Below are 19,464 nucleotides of genomic sequence, written 5' to 3' on the forward strand. Positions count from 1 at the left end.
GTGTATATATGTATATATACCAATACAGATATAAATATATAAATACATAATATATATAATTATTATACTTTTATATATATATGTGTATATATATGTATAAATGACAATGCACTGTAGCCTTTTTCTTTTCCTTTCTTTGACCAAACTACAACTTCTGTCCTTGTATTGACATCTGTATCCTCGTTAGCTTTTTAAAGAATTGTCTGGGTTTCCATTCACTCAGTTTCAGATAGCATGAAACCCCTTAGTGTTATGTCCAATGTGACTGTGTTTTATGAATTATGATATGCTCTGTGCTAAATACCACAACTCTTCTTCCCTGGCGATGTAAACCAATCTTTTCATATGAAAGGTGTAAACCTGGCATATCTGAAGTACAATGATGATCCTCTCCAGCCCAGATTGATTAACACAAATTTCATAGGATCATTAAAACTTTTTCTTATTCAAAAAGCAGTTAAGCATATTTTAAAGCACTTTCCATTTCAAAATTATGCTACTAGAAGTGTTCCAAGGCAGTTGCAGGGGACTTGAGTATATATGTTATGGGTATAACCACACTCCCTGTCTTCAATTCTGACTGCTTCCCAAATCTTCTAGTGCCAAGAATGGAATACCAGAACGTGATCTCACCAACTTAGTAGGTGTATGACCTTGGATAAGGTACTTAAACTTTCTGAGGCCGTGATTTATCACTGAAAAGTAACATAGCATTGCAGTGAGGATTAAACGAGAAACTATTCAGTTTCCAATCCAATCTCATAGTTTGATACTAACAGTCAACCAGTTGCCATGACGTTGATTCTGACTCATGTGTGTCAGAGTAAAACTGTGCCATTGGATTTTCCATGACTAATTTTTAAAAGTATATCACCAGGCCTTTCTTCTGAGATGCCTCTGGAATTCTCTTCCTTCCTCCCTTTGCTCAGTTTGAATCCATGCGTTCTTCAAAGAGCAAGACTCACTTCCTTCTTAAGAATTTCTCTGCCCACTGCAAATGCCTATATTGTTAATATCACACTTTTAGGATATAACACACCTAGCTTAGCTGAACATACAAGGCAAATTTATATAACTGTGTCTTTGCCTCTGTGGACTGCAATTCACTTACTCCAAACATCAAAAGCCATTTTAGTTCCTTATTTAACTTTATGTCCTCAAGCATCAGAAAACTCTTTATCTCTAATACAGTGTCCAGAGAATCCACTGACAAACCAGAGGCAGTTCACAAGAAAGGAGAAAGAAAAGGGAATAATGAACTACGAATGCTTTCTGGCCATAGTCACCAGCTGAAGTGTATTCAACTCATGGATGTTGGTCTAGTTTATGAGACATAAAACTAATATGAGACATAATAGCTAACTAATTACACCTACTCCTCCCTACTCCTCACTTATGGACTGTCTCTTTAGTCAACATTTCACACTTATGACAATAGTAAAAATACTACGTAACTATTTTGTGCATTAACAATGTCTGTCTGGCAGTAACCCTTTCACGACCAGTGAAACATATAGTACACACCTACATTTTCCAACTCTTGGGTCCAGAGGGACATATGTGTCCCACATGATATTTTGTGATCTCATGTGTTCATCCTCCATTTTCACATAATACTGATTTTCACATAATGACCTGGTCTTTGGAACCTAACCACGTCAACAAGTGAGGAGTGGGTTTATCAAGAAAATGTACAACAGTGGCTGGTCATAAAAATCATACTGGAATCTTTTTATGAATACAGATTTCTGGGTTCCACCCCTACAGATTATAATTCATCATAATAGATCTGTTTGAATCTCCCCTTTCTTTAACAATGTTTAGATAATTTTGGAGAACATTGTGCTCCAGACAAGGTTCAGTAAATTCACTGCAGATTTCTCTGTTGCCCATGGTCAAAACAGCCTGTAGATCATAGTTCTGAAAGCTGTGTGCGCTCGGGTAGGGTAAATTCTCCTAAAGATCTGTTCTTGTGGTCAAGTCTCTTTTACTAATCCTTTTGCATACAAACAGTCCTTTCTGTATCAGATTCTGTCTGATACCAGCAAGGTCACCTCCTCCAGGCAGAGAGATGAAAGCAGTCCATGCTTGGGGAAGATTAAATGGAGACACAGGTCTAAGGAATTCTAAGTCCTAATACCTCAAAAAGATAAAAAAGAAGAAGAAGAAGCAAAAATAACCCTGAAATGTAAATTGTTAGAGAAAGGCGAGAAGGTGAGGAAAAAACTAATAGGAGGTATACAGAGGTTTTCAGAGTAGCCCTACCAGTTGGTGGTAGCAGCTAAAATATCCAAAATACAGGAATTCATTCTTCTACTTTAATGTTTTATTCCTTTCCATTCCACATCATTCCATCCCATTCCATTTATCTCTGGTACATATTTAGTTTATGTGTATCTGCAAAATCGATTTTCTCTGCTATCTCTAATGCTTGCATTCAGCAAACAGTCTAAGAGTTTGCAAAATCTCAGTGTAGATTCCCAACTCTTTGTGGTCCTCAAAAGAATCTATACATACAAATCCACTAATAATAACAGTTTTTATTATTTTTATTGTTACTATTACAACTACTACTTCTCCTTTTATTGCTACTAACAACTTTATATAGTGCTATTTACCAGATTCTCTTCTAAGCGGTTACAGATATTACATTATTTAAACTTGCAAATATTAATTCATGTAATCATCTGTTTCAGCCGGACTCAGTCAGGTTCAGCCTTGTGGATTTATAACAAACAGCAAAGATGAGAAACAGAGGCAGGACATCCTAGTTAAATTTGAGTCCCTTACTCCTGGCATGCCTGGGGCCGGAGCCGCCCTGTAATGTGAACCATTGTGTTCACCCTTTATCTAAATTCTTTCAGATAGTTTTCTGTCACTTGCAAGCAAGAGACGTCTACCTAATTCACAGGCTAAGTTTCAGTCGCATACATTATCCATGATCTTTCTGTATGAAGAGTCATTGACTCAATCAACAAGTATTTTTTTAACAAATTTTATTTATCTATTTTAAAAAGACAATATTCTCCTGTATTTCAAAAATCAGAAGGTCTTTTGTTAAAAAAAAAAAAGCACAGAGAAACGTTCTCTCCCATTCATGGCCCCGCGTACCTTCCTTTTTATCCTCTCCACTCAGGGAACCACTGTCTGTTAGTTTTTGATGTGACCTTCCAGAGGACGAAATCCAAAAAAAAAAAAAAAAAAATACATATACCAGTTGCCTTGAGTCAATTCCAACTCATGGAGATCCCAGGTGTGGCAGGGTAAAACAACATTCCATAGGATTTCAAGGAGGGAGTGACTTTTCTGCAGGCCTTCCTTCAGAGGAGCCTCTGGATGGATTTGAACTGCCAGCCTTTGGTTAATAGTTGAGTGATTTGCCATTGGCACCGTGCAGGGACTCCAAAGTACAAGCAAATGAAAATGAGTATATTTGATTTTTCTGGGATTTTTATACAAATGGTAGCATACTAAATCCACATTTGTCTACCATGTGTTTTTTTGTTGTTGTTGTTTGTTTGTTTTTTCACTTGACACTATATCTTGGATACTTTTCCTTATTAGCGCATAGAGGGATTACCACTGTTTTATTTTTAATCTCTGTATTTTAATCCATTTATGAATGTACGATAACTTACTTAGTCCAATTTCTCTTTGTGGACATTTAAGCTACTTAAAATTTTTCACTATTATAAAAATGCTACAATTAATAATCCTGTATATTTTTTATTTTGCACAAACGAGAGTATTTCTACGGGATTAAGTCCTAGAAGTAGAATTACTAAACCAAAAGGTATATCTATAAGAAATGTTTATTGAGCACTTACTATACACGATGTTAACAGGTTCTGTGTTGAGTGTTAAGAATACAATGGCCAATATGCATTTATGTGCAAAGGTGTTGGCTGTTGTTGGTAGGCACCATCAAATCAATTTTTGACCCACACGGACCTCATGTGACAGAGTATAACCGCCCCATAGGATTTTCTTGGCTGCATTCTTTACCAAAGCAAATAGCTGGATCTTTCTCCCATGAAGGTACGGATGAATTTGAACTGCCAGCATTTTGGTTAATAGCCAAGCACTTAACCATTGTGCCAGCAGGGCTTCCTTAGGGTGTTAGCAGGTGTCTTAGTTATCTAGTGGTGCCATGACAGAAATACCATAAGTGGGTGGCTTTAACAAACAGAAATTTATTTTCTCACAGTTTAGGAGGCTAGAAGTCCAAATCCAGGGTGCCAGCTCTAGGGGAAGGCTTTCTCTTTCTGTTGGTTCTGGGAAAGGTCCCTGTCTCTTTTCAGCTCCTGTCCCTTGGTTCCTTAGTGATCTTCACGTGGTGTGGCATCTCTCCCCATTTTTGCTTGTGCTTCCTTGCTTAATATGGTCTTTTAAGTTTCAAAAGAGAGTGATTTAAGACACAGCCTACACGACATACACTAACACTGCTTCTTTAACACAGAAACTTCATTCCTAAATGGGATTATAACCACAGGTATCAACCAAAAACTCAGTGAACAAAACAAAACACACCACAGGTATAGGGGTGAAGATTTACAACACATGTTTTGGGGGAACACAATTCAACCTATAATGGCAGGGGTGGTTAAAAAATCAATCCCATTGAAGTAAAACAATACCTGTGATCAGTTTTCTGGGTTTCATTAGTGGGATGAAGGGAAACCCTTTTTTTTTTTTTTTTTTTAATTTAAACTCCATATTTTCACACCCTCTAGCGATAGGGTCACTATGAGTCAGAATCGACTCAATGGCAATGAGTTTTTTTTTTTTTTAGCTCAGGCCTAAAATTTCACAATTAATGATTCATTTACTGTAAGCCTTTTATTCTCTGTAATCTTATTAAAATAAATACATAAGTACTATTGGGAAAAGTAAATTCCTAAGGAGATATATCAAAAACTATGGCTCTAAGGCTCTAATCACACTGAGCCACAATTATTTAGGTATCTCCTCCCCTTGGAGATTGTGCTGGTTTCCAGGATGCCCACGTTTTGCATAAAATTGCTGCTCGATAAATGTCTGCCAAATGGAAATGCATTAAGTAACAAGTCAAAACATTAGGCGATTTACTGTGTGCTCTGTGATTTGATTTATGGGATGTTTTTCCAGTGACAGGCTGGGTCAAATCAGTAGGTAGAAACCACAGAGTGCCCTGGGGTGAGGAGATTTCTGCTAAAATGGGAGACAAAGAAGCAGGGAAGATGAATAGGGAGGAAACTCAGAAACATGCTTGACCCACTTTGCAATTCTTCCTGCCACTAAAGCGAACCCTAGGAACCATCTGGTTGTCTACATCTGACTCAGAGACAGTGTACTTTAGAGATCGTTTATTTCCCACTATGTTTTCTTTTCTTTACATAAAGATGAATGTATATCCTTTCTTTCTAGCTAAGATCTACCCACAGGTACTGGAATTTGTTAGCATTCTGACAATTTGTGGAGAAACACAAAATAATTTTCTATTGGGTAGAGGTAGTGTCTCCTTTGATCCTCAGCACCTGGAGATCATTTCAATAACGGTAGGAAGGATGATGTAATGACTGAGCAGTATTTGAGACATACTCTTTTCACCAAAAGTAAAGATGCATTTCTTTGGATCTGAAGCCTTTTCAATATTTCAGTGATTATGAAGTTATTAAAAATAGACATCCATGTCAAAGGGACACAAGAGCCAACCGAAATAACTCCCAATAGACAAAGTGAAAAAATTTGAGCAACAAAATAAATATCTTGACATTAGATTAGTACTGAAAGTGTAATATCAATATCTATGAGTTCACACTGATACAAACAAGTGATTATAAGTAAAGAAATGTGAGACAATAGAAAAATCTTCAGTGCTCAATAATTCGCAATAACGTATACAGATACTCTGCCTTCAAGGAGGTGAACCATAGCTCCCCACTCCTTAATTGTAGACTAAAAAAGAGCAACTTTACAGTGGAAAAACTGAACAAACACTACCTCAAACAGGTGATCAGGGTCAACATCAATAGTGGTAAGTCATGTTGACGTGATGTGATGTGATGAGAGTAACATTTTACTTCTATGGTCTTCCTTCCCAAAACCTATAACATCTAATCATGAGACAACATCAGACAAATCCCATTTTACAGCATTCTACAAAATACTTGGCCAGCACTCTTGGAAAATAAGCAAATTCTGAAAACTGTCACAGCCAAGAGGATTCTAAGGAGACATAACAATTAATGGGATCCTGGAACAGAAAAACTACATTAGGAGAAGACTAAGGAAACCTGAATGAACTTTTATTTTTTAATAATAATGTGCCAGTATTGATTCATTAATTGTGACAGTGTAATACAAATGCAATAGCAACATAAGATGTTAATAATAGATGAAATTAAGTGTGAGATATGTGGGAACTCTCTGTAATGCCTTCACAACTTTTATATAAAACAAAAACTACTCTAAAATGAAAAGCTAATTTAAAAAAAAAAAAAACTCCCCGTTCGCCTTCATTTGCCTCATTTCCCCTCTGTGGAGATAAGAAAACCTAAAACTTTTAAACGAGCCCCAATCCAAAATTTACAAAAGGAAGGAATGTACCCACTGTTAACTTGGCCTTGGCCTACTTCATTTTTTGTTGCCTGGGATTATTTCTCTTACTGCTCACACAAATTTGTAGTTTGAATCTAAAATACATGGATTATATTAAAAAAATAAGAATGGAAAAATATGAGAAATTATGAAACACAAAGTAGCAATACATAATTTCTTCTTGGGGACTTCAAGTCATGAAAATTGTCCGTGTGGACCTAGTGCTTTCGTATTTCTGTGACATGAGGCAAAGTCAAGCAAGCCCAGGATTGATGACGGACATCTGGTGAGACATGGTCCTTGTCAGATAGAAGCAAGATTATACCATTCATGATGATTTAAGTAAAGAAAAACAGTTCCTATAAACAATTCCCCCGTGGGGTGATTTCCTGTGAGTACCTGTCCAGGTGAAATATATATATATTCCTCTAAAGTGTTTTTTTTTTTTTTAAAAGCAAAAAAATACACAAACTTTCTCAAAACCTGACCTTGGAGAAGCCTATTTTAATACAGAAATTCAGAGGAGGCACTGGTTCAGATTAAATCTTTATCTCATCTTCAGCCTTGGTACAAAAAGGTTACCTTATTGCAAAACAAAGTTTTCTGGGTGATGCAAAAAGTTTGCACCCAGCTTCTAACCTAAAGGTTGGTGGTTTTGACTCACCCTGCGGCGCCAAAAAAGAAAGGCCCAGCATCTACTTCTGAAAGGTCTCAGCCTTAAAAACCCTATGGAGTAGTTCTACTCTTACATAACACTTGCGGTCGCCATGAGTTGAAGTCGACTCAACACCAACAGGTTTGGTTTTGCTTATTGCAAAACAGCTTCTTAGTAATGGTCTCCTTTCCAGGAAAGCATGGGGGCTGGAGGCGAACCATCGATAACGTAAAGCCAATAATTACACTGAATTAAGCGTCTCTTGGTGATACAGGGTCTTATCAAGCTTGTGCTGAGCCTATTAAATCTCATTTCAATCCTAACAAGCATCTCTTGTCAATTTAAACCAGAGTTTAGGAAGCTGCCACTCTGGGGCCTTCCAAGCAGTCTCTTAAGACTGGAAAATTTACTGCGGAACCCTTACGCCTATCAGCATTTGTTAACCACTGTCCCTTTTCAGATAGCATTACATTGGTGAGCAGCCAGGAAAACACTCAATGAAGTTTTAATTCTGTCGGCCCATCTATAGTACCAAGAATATACATAATATAATTAAATGTCAAAGAAGTTTATGTGGTGTTTAAGTGACTAGAATGGATCCAAGATCTGAAAATTGGAATCGACATACGAGATGGGAGGAAGCACACATTGTTTCATGCCTCCTTCCAGTCTGCAAAGGCGTCCACTAGCTGTGTTTATTATTCAGTTACAGTATAAACTCTTTCCTAGCGCTTTATGAAGTTCAAATAACTCCATTTATCAAAGGAGTGTAAGTGATCTTAATATTTTAATGCCACAGGAAAAAAAAAGCTCAATGTTTGAACTATAAGTCTTACGAAACATGCTTAGTAGTGAGAGTAAGGAAAATGGGAGATTAACATAAGAAAAGTAAATAAGTAAACTCATTATATAATGAAAACAATGAATGAGACCAAGGAAGAAACAGATGTAATTTTATGTGTTCTTACCACCCCTGCACCCTCAAGACTTCCTACTCTCCAAATAAAATGAGGGTTTACTTTCAACCCTGGAGAATTTGGATTCTAACTGGCTGCTTCCTTGGTGTTCAGGACTGGCCACATACTTTGCAGGGACTAGAGCCCTGGTGGCCCAGTGGTTAAGAGCACGGCTGCTAACAAAAAGGTCGACAGTTCAAATCCACCAGTCACTCCTTGGAAACCCTATAGGACAGTTATAGTCTGTCCTGTAGGGTCCCTATGAGTTGGAATCGACTTGATGGCAACAGGTTTTGTTTTTTTGATTCAGTGCAAAATGAAAATGCGGGGCCTTTGTTTAAAAATTATTTAGGATTTCAAGACGACAACATAAGGTCAAGCATAGGGCCCACCTAAGGGTGGGTGCACAGGTACTACACACAAGTAGCTGGCCCTGCTGGCATTCACAACTTTCTTATAGAGATGCTTCCATCCTGCATCAACATGTTCATCTACTAGACACAGCACTGCAAAAACAAAGCCAAACCAATTGCCATCAAGTTGATTCCGACAAGTCAGTAATACTATTATCAGTAATACCTAAATTGTGAAAACAAGCCCTAATCTCACAAGCGAATGGAGGATTTAAGAGAAAGAAAAATGATAAACTTAGTTTTGATAAAACAGTAGGAAAATGGGTATTCTCATTCTCTATTGGTAGGAGCATAAATTAGGAAAACTTTTGATTGAGGATAAATTTACAAAATGTTCATATTCTTTATATAATCTAATTTACTTCTTAGAATTTATCCTGAAAAATAGTCAAGTATGAGGACTGTTGCTTATAAGAGAAAAAAAAAACTGTCTAATTAAAGGAGAATGGCTAGATCGATTAATGCATAACTATTGTAAGACTTCAGTGTGGATTACACCCAAACATATAGAAAATGAAAATCCTCACAACTGGACCAATAAACAACATCAGGATAAGTAAAGAAGAAATTAAATTTGTCAACAATGCCATTCTACATGGATCAGTGATAAATATTCATGGAAGCAGTAGTCAAAAATTCAAATGACATATTGCATTGAACAAATCTGCTGCAAAAAAAAAATCTTTAAAATTTTAAAAAGCAAAAGTGTCACTTTGATGACTAAGGTGTCCCTGACCCAAGCCATGGCCTTTTGAATCACCTCATATGCATGTAAAAATTGGATAAGGAAAAAGGAAGACAGAAGAAAAATGACGTATTCAAACCGTGGTGTTGGCAAAAAAATATTGAATATACCATGGACTGTCAAAAGAACAAACAAATTAGAAATACAACCAGAATCTTCCTTAGAAGAAGGATGGCAAGACTTTGTTGACTTGCTTACTTTGGACATGTTACCAGGAAAGACCAATCGCTAGATAAGCATATCTTATTTGGTAAAGTAGAGGCCAATGACTATGAGAGAAACCCTCAATGAGACGGATTGACACAATATCCTCAGCAATGGACTTAAACATACCATCAATCATGAAGCGGGCACATTCTGTTATACAAAAGGTTGCCATTAGTCAAAGCTGACTTGACAGCAACTAACAATAACAACAATGTTGTGTGTGTCACTCACTTTCAAGGAGCTGGGAATAGAGTGATTAACAAAAACTGACAATGTCCCCACCTTCATTCAGCTTACAATATGGTGTGTGGGGGTGGTGGGGTGTAGAAAGTAAACAAGACAAGCACATAAAAATATAACAATGACAGCTGGTGATTAATGCTATGTAGAAATATAAAGCAGAATGTAGAGTAGCAAGTCATGGGAGATGTTTGTCATAGGGTGGTCAAGGAAGGAGTATCTGTGGTGGTGACATTTGAGTAGGAAGTTTATAAAGTGAGGAAGGGAGCCATGGTGTTGTTTGGGGAAAAGTCTTATAGCCAGGGCAAACAGAAAGTGCAAAGACCCAATGAGTAAGCTTGGTATGTTCAAGGATCCCTAAGGAAGCAACTGTAGCTAAAGCCAAGTGAGAGAGGAGAGTGGTAGAGAATAGGTTGAAGAGGAAGCCACGTGCCAATCTGAACAATTTTATAGGCCAAGGCACTTAGTTTGATTTTTATTGTAAGTGTTATGGAAAGCTACTGGTGGGTTCCAAGGAGAGAATTTCATGATCTGACTTATATTTAACCAGTAGTAGCCCTGGCAAGGGAGTCCCTGATAGTGCAAAAGTTTAATGTGCTTGGCTGCTAACTGAAAGGTTGGAGGTTTGAGTCCATCAGAGGCACCTCAGAAGAAAGACCTGGTGATCTACTTCTGAAAAATCAGCCATTGAAGATTCTTTGTAGCACCGTACTGTTCTGACCCACATGGGGTCTCCATGAGTCAGAGTTGACTCAATGGCAGCTATTTATTTTTTTGTTTGTTTATTTTAGGGGTGGCAACAGTGGAGACAGGGAGGCTTGTGTTGTATACCAGGAAAGAGATAATGTAGCCTGACTAAGGAGTTATTAGTGGAAGGGGGGAAGAATGTTGATTACAGATTTTTTTTTTTTTTTTTAGATGAAATGACCAGGATTAGCTGATGATTGAATGTGGATTATGAAAGTGAAAAGTCGCAGAAGAGTTTACGATTTTAGGCCTGACCAATGTGAGAAGTGAACTTGATGTAACTGACTCTGGTAAAGGAGCAGATAGTGGTAGGTAGTATCAATGCACTGCTATTTTAGAAGTAGACTTAGTAACATTGGAAACAAAGATATGTTATGAAGTGCAACATGTACAAAATCACGCGTCCAATAGGATTATAATTGTTTGTGCGTGTATAGGAAAATGATTAGTAATAAAAAAAGATATGAACCTTATTTATCAATGGTTGGTGGGATTACAGATAACTATGATTTTCTTTTTCGTTTCTCTGTTTTCCAATTTTTGTTTTTACCATAAACGTATGTATTTAATCAGAAAAAAAAAAAGTATTTGAAATAGCTCTGAAGATCATGGAGAAAGATAATTAGGGTAAAATACGGTTGAGACAGACCAGCTGTTTGAAAATCACTCGATGCATCTGACAAACACAAAACACAGCTGGAATGGAGGCCAGAGATATTATAGAATTTGAATTCTTTACTGTCTGATAAAATAGGAAAGAAATGGAGGGAAACATAAAACATCTCTTTAAATAAGAAGATTGCCATCTAGTTTCTGGGTTTAACCTTTAAAAAAAAACAGCAGAAAATTCTCAGCAATCCCTATTGTTTTGGAGTTTCCTGACTTAATGTGTTGCTAAAAAAATGCACTGTCCAAGCAACATTTTACATCCCTGGGGCATCGAACCGCATATTCCCATATCATTCTGCACCACTTCTAGAAATTTAGAAGTGGTCTTCACAATACTGGTTTTTACTTTTCAGGAAACTTAAAAAGTGTACCAATATAATGTGAAAGTAATTTCTTTTTTTTTTTTTTTAAAATAACATGAAGCTTATCTCCATCAACAGATAAAGGAAAGGACAACTCAAAATTGTGATGGTGTTTGCTTCACGGTGATTGAATTTCAGAGGATTCTCTTCTCTTTTCTATGGGTTTGTCATTATTAGTTTAAAACACACACAGACACCATGCAATATACATATATTACTTACATAATTAGAAAAACTATATTTATTATGGAAAAGTAATGAACATAGAGGTAATTTAGAAAATAAAACTAGAAAAAATATAAGAATAAATAAGAAGCTATAAAATTTAAACGAAATTGAAAACCGTGCTGATGAGAAACAGAGGAAATCACCATGGTTAAGGTTTTATTTCATAGCTTTGTGTCTATAAAGACCAGTATGAAAGTTCATAAAGTGCACTCGGGTTCTTCGGTTTTCATTTTCACTTAGGGACGTACCCGGGAGATAGTCATCCTAATTATTCTTTCTCTATAAAGTGTTTAGAATTTGCATAGTGAGTATTAGATAAATGATGTGGGTAAACCACAATTCATTTAGCTTGTCTTTAGAGTTGATCTTTGCTGTTCCTTGTAAAAAACAAATATTTCTGTGAGCATTCTCATAGCCAAGCATTGTTGATTGTCTCCTTTGGGACAATTCCTTAGTCAATTGCTACGTTGACTACGTAGAATGTGTATTCAGTTACACGTTGCAAGAAGGTTTGTGTCAGTTTAGAAACGCACATAAGTGTGGATCCAGTGTACTTGCCCACACTTAACCTCCACTGCATACCAGCTACGTTCTTTAACTTTTCTCTGTGATAATTTTTTGAAGTCCAATTAAAAAAAAAAATTACATTTCTGGTTATCAATGAATCTGAACATTGTCTTATGTTTATAAGCCATTTGTATTTCTTCATTTATGAAATGCATTTTAGGTTCTTTGTCCATTTTTCTATTGAGTTGCTTATCTTTTTCTAAAGATATTTATATATAAAAGAGTCCAGTCTGTTGTATATCATAATAATACAAACATATTGATAGGTTGATAGGCTGTTCTTTTCCTTTAAATTGTGGTATTATTTTATCACCAGCCAGAAAGTTAGATTTTAACTTTTATTCTCTTATTTTCTTTCTAACTTCTGCCCTTAGAGTCACAATAGAAAATCCTTCTTTAAGTTTATACAAGTGCTCAACTGTGTTTTCTTTTAATATGATTTTATTTTTCACATATTCATCTGGTTTAAGATGTATAAAATGATATCTTTTTCCTTTATAATTTAAGAAAGGTTCTCCTTTTTTTCTTCTCCAAGTGCCCAAACATTTCTTGAATAAATCCCTTTCCCACTCATTTGAAATATTAATCTTACTGAATGCAAGATTCTTAGATGCATTTAAACTTGTTTCTAGACTTTATATTCGGTTGTCACTAGTCTTCTTTGTTCTGTACCAGCATCTCGGTTTTGTTTATTGTGGCAGTAGAAGGCTGAATGAGGGCAATGACGGTTCAGTGGTAGAATTCCCATGCAGGAGACCCAGGTGGGATTCCCAGCCAATGAACCTCAAACATAGCCACCACTTGTCTGTCAGTGGAGGTTGTTATGATGCTCAACAGGTTTCAGCGAAGCTTCCAGACTAAGACAGACCAGGAAGAAAGACCTGGTTATCTACTTCTGAATATCAACCAATGGAAACCCTGTGGAACACAACAGCCCAATCTTTTGTGCGCAGGGTCACCCTGAGTCCAGGACCAACTCAATAGCAGTTAACAAGTAGGCTGAATAATGGCCCCCCAAAGATACCAAATCTGTATCAATTTCTTAGGGTTGCCATAAGAAATTACCCCAAATTTGGTGGCTTAAAACAACAGAATTTTATTCTCTTACAGTTTTGGAGTCCAGAAGTTTAAAATCAAGGTGTTGTCTGGGTTGGTTCCTTCTGGAGACTCTGAGGGAGAATTTGTTCCATGCCTTTCTCCTAGATTCTTGTGGCTGCTGGCAATCCCCTGACACTCCTTGGCTTGTAGCAGCATAACGCCAGTCTCCAACTTCATCTTCACATGGCCTTTTCCTCTTTGTTGGTGTGTCTCAAATCACTCTCCCTTTTCTTCTATAAGGGCACCAGTCATTGGACTTAGGGCCCACTCTAAATTCAGAATCATCTCTTCTCCAGATCCTTAACTTAGTTTTATCTACGAAGACTCATTTCCAGTTAAGGTCACATTCAAGTAGCTGCGTACTCAAGGTACTGGGGGTTAGAACTTGGACATATCATTTTGGGAATACAATCCAACCCACTACAAGGTCCCAATCCCTGGAACCTGCGAATATTACTTTATATGTAAAAATGACCTTTGCAGTTGTGATTAAATTAAGGATTTTGAGATAAGGAGATTATTCTGGAATATCTAAGTAGGCTCTAAATTTAATTGCAAGTGTCCTTGTGAGAGAGAGACAGAAGAAGATTATATACACACAGGAGAGAAGGTGATGTGAAGGCAGAGCAGAGACAGATTTGAAGAAGCTAGACTTAAAGATTGAAGTGATGTGGCCACAAGCCAAGGAATGTTGACAGCCATCAGAAGCTGGAAGAGACAAGGAAAGAATTTTCCCTTATTGCCTCTGGAGGGAGTGCAGCTCTGTGACACTTTGATTTTAGCTCAGAAATATTGATAAATTATTTTTGATAATCCAAGACCCATTTTTGACTTGTTAAATTTTTATAACCATTTGTATTCATCCGTAACTATTTGCTGAAGGTCCATTCTATGACTAGCATGGACTCATATATCTTTCCAGATAAACTTGAGGATCATTTATCAAGTTCTAGAAGAAAAAAAAGTACTTATAGTATTTTTCTAGAGCTATATTAAATATATGGGTAGATACATTAATGGAGATCATGAAAATATTAAAATATGTTTTCACATCCAGGAATTTCCCTTTCATTCAAGTCTTATTCCATGTTCTTAGTTGAATTCACATTTTTCTTCTTATAGGTTTGGATTTTTTTGTTGTTGTTGAATTTATCACAATAATTTTAAGTTATTTTTGATGATATGCATAGAAATGAGACAGGGAGTCACTTTTGGTTTAGGCAGTTTAGGCCTGTAGTGTGGGAAGAAGGAGTTTTAAAGCTACACATAGAATATCTGAACTTTAAAGATGACTATAAAGAGTTGTACATGACAACCCTTGCAACATGGTTGAGGCAGACATTCTCTAACTTCACAAAGGGGGAATGAGAATCACCATCAACCCAAAGCGGATTCCTGTGTGGTGGAGGTCAGACATTCCTCCATTCTCCAAACTTTTCAGCAGTTCTAATGTCAACCGTCCCTCCCGCTACACTCTCTACTTCTCAGCTGGGTTCAATAATTAGTTATAATGGCCAGACAGAACTCACAGACCATACTCACAATTTTCGGGTTTATTAGGGAAGTAAATTACAATTCAGGATCAGGATCAACTTGGAAGTAACAGGAATAACTCAGGAGACAGGATACAGTTTGCCAATCAGGATGGCTTCCAACCAAGATAGAACCTCAGCTCCTACCGGCACTGGGCCCTTCCGCTCAGGCCTTCTGCCACTGGGCCCTTCCACTTAGGCCTGCTTCCCTGCTCAAGCAGGTGTTACAGCTCTTTAGCTCTGCCGATAAGTGCCCAGAGGCACCCCACTTTTCCAGGAAGCCTCCTGGCCAAAGGCGCTCAGCTCTCACACTGCGGGTCTGTGAGTCCACTGTAACTGCCTTGCACCTATCTCCTGGTTCTCACTGCCTGTACCATCTTGTGCCATCTCGTAATGTCTTGCAGTATCTGTCTCCAGTGTCACAGCTCTCTCTGTCTCCTGGATCTAGGAGGTTCATAGCACAGGGATCCCAGGTTGAAAGGAAGCACTCTGCTCCCAGCTTTTCTTCTTGATGATGGTGAGGTCCCCCTCAATCTCTGTGGGATTGGCACTTTTAAGCCTAGTAGGATGGAAAAACTGACCAATTCCCTTGGTAAGTCACAGCCACCTAGTTTGCATAGTAATTCACCAATCCCTGCAGAGGGTTTACACACCTTATTTGCATAGTAGACTGATCAATCCCTGCAAGGTTTTGGCTTAGCAAATCATCTTGACAGAACTAAAAACCCAGGGCCAGAAAGGCCATAAATAAAGAGAAACTTGTTGCTCTGCAACCCTAAATATTAATAAAGATTTTGTATTTATTTTTCTATACCTTCTATGCATTTATTTCACTCTAGAACCTACCAGAAAAAAGAATGTTATAGCCACAGAAACAATGAATCTAATCGTCTAGCTCTGGAGATTTCTGACAACAATCTATTTCCCTGCAATTAATTCAGCTGGAGGTAATAAAGAACTGGTACAACAGAAATGTAACTCAGTAGTATAGATGGTGAACCACAGGTATGTTAGAGCAATGATAGATATAGAGAAGAGAACTGGGAATATTCAGATGGGTAATTGACATTTCTGAAGTAGGAACCAGAATAAAAGTAGCAGGACCAGTATTTAAAATATAATAGTAGGAAAAGTTCCTGACCTAAAACAAAAACAAACAAAAAAACCTGTACATTAATCCTGAAAGATCCCATTGTATTTAACGTAAAGCTGACAGATACGGTAGGTACGACTTTCCCTTGTACATATCCTGGAAATAGTTTTTGAGTTGCGAATGTAATGAGAAAATGTATACAAACATCCAGAGAGTCAGGTGAAGGAAAAGTTTACTTAAAATAAAATAAAAATTGAGTTGGCCTCAATTTCTCTGCCACAACCAGTGAGAAGTATAAGTTAACAGAGCAAAACCATTGACTTTTGAAGAAAAGTATTTTGCCTAAATAAGTTGTTTTCCTATATAAGAGTGACAAAAACATTCTAAAATATGCAAGGGCTGAGATAATATGTATGTAAACATATTGAAGATTTACTCGAAGTGACAAAAAGATTTAGTAAAATCAGAAAATTAAAGCAGAAATCCTATGCATCAAATTTATTGACAATACATTAAACTCCACCTCTACCAGTGAGGACAAGGAGGGGATACGTGTACTGGGTGGTCATTTTAATTTGTGCTATTGGGACTCTTTTCTGTGATTGGAACTTGGTCAGTAGTACCTATATCCATCAAAATTGTACAACATGGAACCTGAAAAGCAAGGGGCTGGGTCCTTGATTCCATTTCTCCCATGAAGTTTCTAAGTTTACTTAGCTCTTTCCAGAGGTACAGAAGGGCCAAAAAGGTCATGGTAAGCCATTTCCCCATGACAGTGGGTTCCTATTGTCCTTGGTGATTTTACCTTGGTGATATGATTTTCTGTGTCCACCTAGATTATCGGGTGACAGCTTTAAGAAATTGTTTAACTCATCAAACTATAAGCAGAACATATTTTGAGAAATGTTTATCCACCAGATAATTTTTCTTAGCAGAATAGTATGTAACATGGTTAAGTGCTCAGCTGCTAACCAAAAAGTTGGTGGTTTGAACCCACCAGGGGTTCCATAGGGGAAAAGACCTGGGTATCTGCTTCCATGAATATTACAGCCCAGGAAATCCTTGGGTCAGTTCTACTCTGTTCTGTTGGGTTCTATGAGTGGGAATCTACTCAAGGTCACACAACAATATAGTGTATATATTATATTTTATAAATGTATCCAGTGAAAACAATAAAATATTTTAACAAGGTATCAAAAAGGGAATCAACCAATCCGAATAGATTCCCCACAGATCAGAACAGAGTATGGCTGATACCTAAATGTATCATAATTTATTTAGCCAGTCCCAGATTGATAGTCTCCAATTTTTCATATTTATGAATAATATTGCAAAGTTACATGTGTTTGGGCCTTTCTAAGGAGAGCAGTCTGAAGCCTGTTATGTTACCTCATTTCTGCATAAAACCAAAAACCAAACCCATTGCCATCAAGTCGATTCCAACTCATAGCAACTCTGTAGGAGAGAGTAGAACTGCCCCGTAGAGTTTCCAAGGAGCGCCTGGTGGATTTGAACTGCCGACCTTCTGGTCAGCGGCAGTAGCACTTAACCACTACGCCACCAGGGTTTTCATTTCACTTATGCATACTCTGTTTAAAAAGAAAGAGTTTCACTAATTTAAATTTATTTGGTTATTAGTGGATTTGGGTACCTTTTCATATGTTTATTGATCATTGCCTAGTCAGGTATTTTGTCCATTTTTTTTATTATTATTGGTTAATAAGGTCTTTGTGTATTGAACACATGATTACTGTATCTGCCATATATGTTAAAGATATTTTTACTGTAGCTGGTTATCTGCCATATAAAGTTGCTTTCATGCTTATGCAGGTATTAGTTACCTCTGGTCTAAGGATAGAGCTCCTTCCCTCTTCTGAGTATTTAAGAACCAGTCAGGCAATCTAGCAAAGTCTGATTCAGTAAACTACAAGTTTACACAGCCATTTCTGGTTACTTTGAAGTGCATCTCATCAATCATTCCACAAGACCAGATCTTCTTCACTCCTTGTGGGATGTTGCTCGGGAGACAACAACCACTCTTGCAGTTTTTAGTCCCCAGTGGGCCTTCTGTTATCCTCAATATTAGAGGCTCAGAGAAAAATCTTTTCAAAAATGTAATAGAATTTTTGCTTCAGTAACATTCTGAGGTCTGAGGAAAGTTTTTGTGCTCCCTGTGAATAGTAGAGATCCCACTTTCCATTCTCACTGTATTTGTGACCATTTGGCAGGATTACAGCAAACAGGTGCTTTTCAGAGGCTGAGTATTGTTTTCTCCAAGCAGCACTTTGCTTCTTAATTTCGGTCAGCTGTTTATGAATTTACATTGACTGGAAAATTATGACAGATAATGGTGAGATGTAATACACTCTGCAAAGACTCCCCAACTCCTGAGTGTTTTACTCTGCATCTACTACGGCCTCTCTTTGCTCTTCTGGTCCCTTCCCTGATAAGTCACTTACTTATTACCAAGAGCACAGTGAAGAAAAGAAAGTTCTAAATTACTACCTGAGGCTTTTCCTACCATAGTACAGTGCAGCTTCCTGACCACAAATAAGTCATCAGAATCCAATTTGCCTTAAAGTAGATAAACCCAGGGAAGCATTACTCAATAAGCAAGGTAGGCATAGGCTTATTTGTGCTTACTTGCTTATCTGTAGTGCACAATTTCACCTGTTTTTCATCGCACCAAATCTGTGGTGAAACGTATGTGAAATTGTGCACTACAGATTAGCAAGTGAACACAATTAAGCCTGTGCGTACCTTGCTTACTGTAAACCTGTGTGCGTACCTTGTTTACCGGTTTATCTGCCCATGGATAAACCCAGAATGTTTAGAACTAAGACAGCACGAATTAGCTTTTGGTTCCTTTTCTCCAGGGCTTGGCAAGCTTTTTCTGTAAAGGGCCAAATGGTAAATATTTGGGATTTATGGCCCAGACAGTCTCTTGTCTTAACTACTCAACTCTACTGTTGTAGTATGAAAGCAGCCAGAAGCAACGGTTCACCAACCCACACCCTTGGTATCTAACCACTCTGATGGTGGGAAGGGGCAAGGAGAGATGAACCAAGGAAAAGCATGTGAAAGGTGAGAGCGTTTTCCCTGAAACCCAGAGTAAATGGCATAAGCCATTCACCTCATTCTGTTGGCCCCTGGGCCCAACTTACAGGCTAGAGTATGAATACTGACCGTTACTTCTATGTCCTGTGTGAAATTCAGCAAGTTATTTCATAATTCCAAAGCCTGCATTTCCTCACTGGCAAATGAGCAATTTCTTCAAAGAGCAGTAAAGAATCAATGAAGACTTACACTTGTGGTCAAGATGGAGCGAGAGACAGGATTCACCCTCCCGCTTGAAACAACGAAAAAACTCAGA

At 37.5% G+C, this 19,464-nt stretch overlaps 1 protein-coding gene across 3 annotated transcripts in view; it reads left to right on the forward strand.

Moving 5' to 3' along the window:
* Positions 1-19,464, forward strand: part of LRRTM4 (leucine rich repeat transmembrane neuronal 4) — an 858,754-nt gene that overhangs the window by 782,721 nt on the left and 56,569 nt on the right. The window lies entirely within an intron of this gene.

Source organism: Trichechus manatus, unplaced genomic scaffold (assembly GCF_000243295.1).
Source record: "Trichechus manatus latirostris isolate Lorelei unplaced genomic scaffold, TriManLat1.0 scaffold00004, whole genome shotgun sequence".
NCBI lineage: Eukaryota > Metazoa > Chordata > Mammalia > Sirenia > Trichechidae > Trichechus > Trichechus manatus.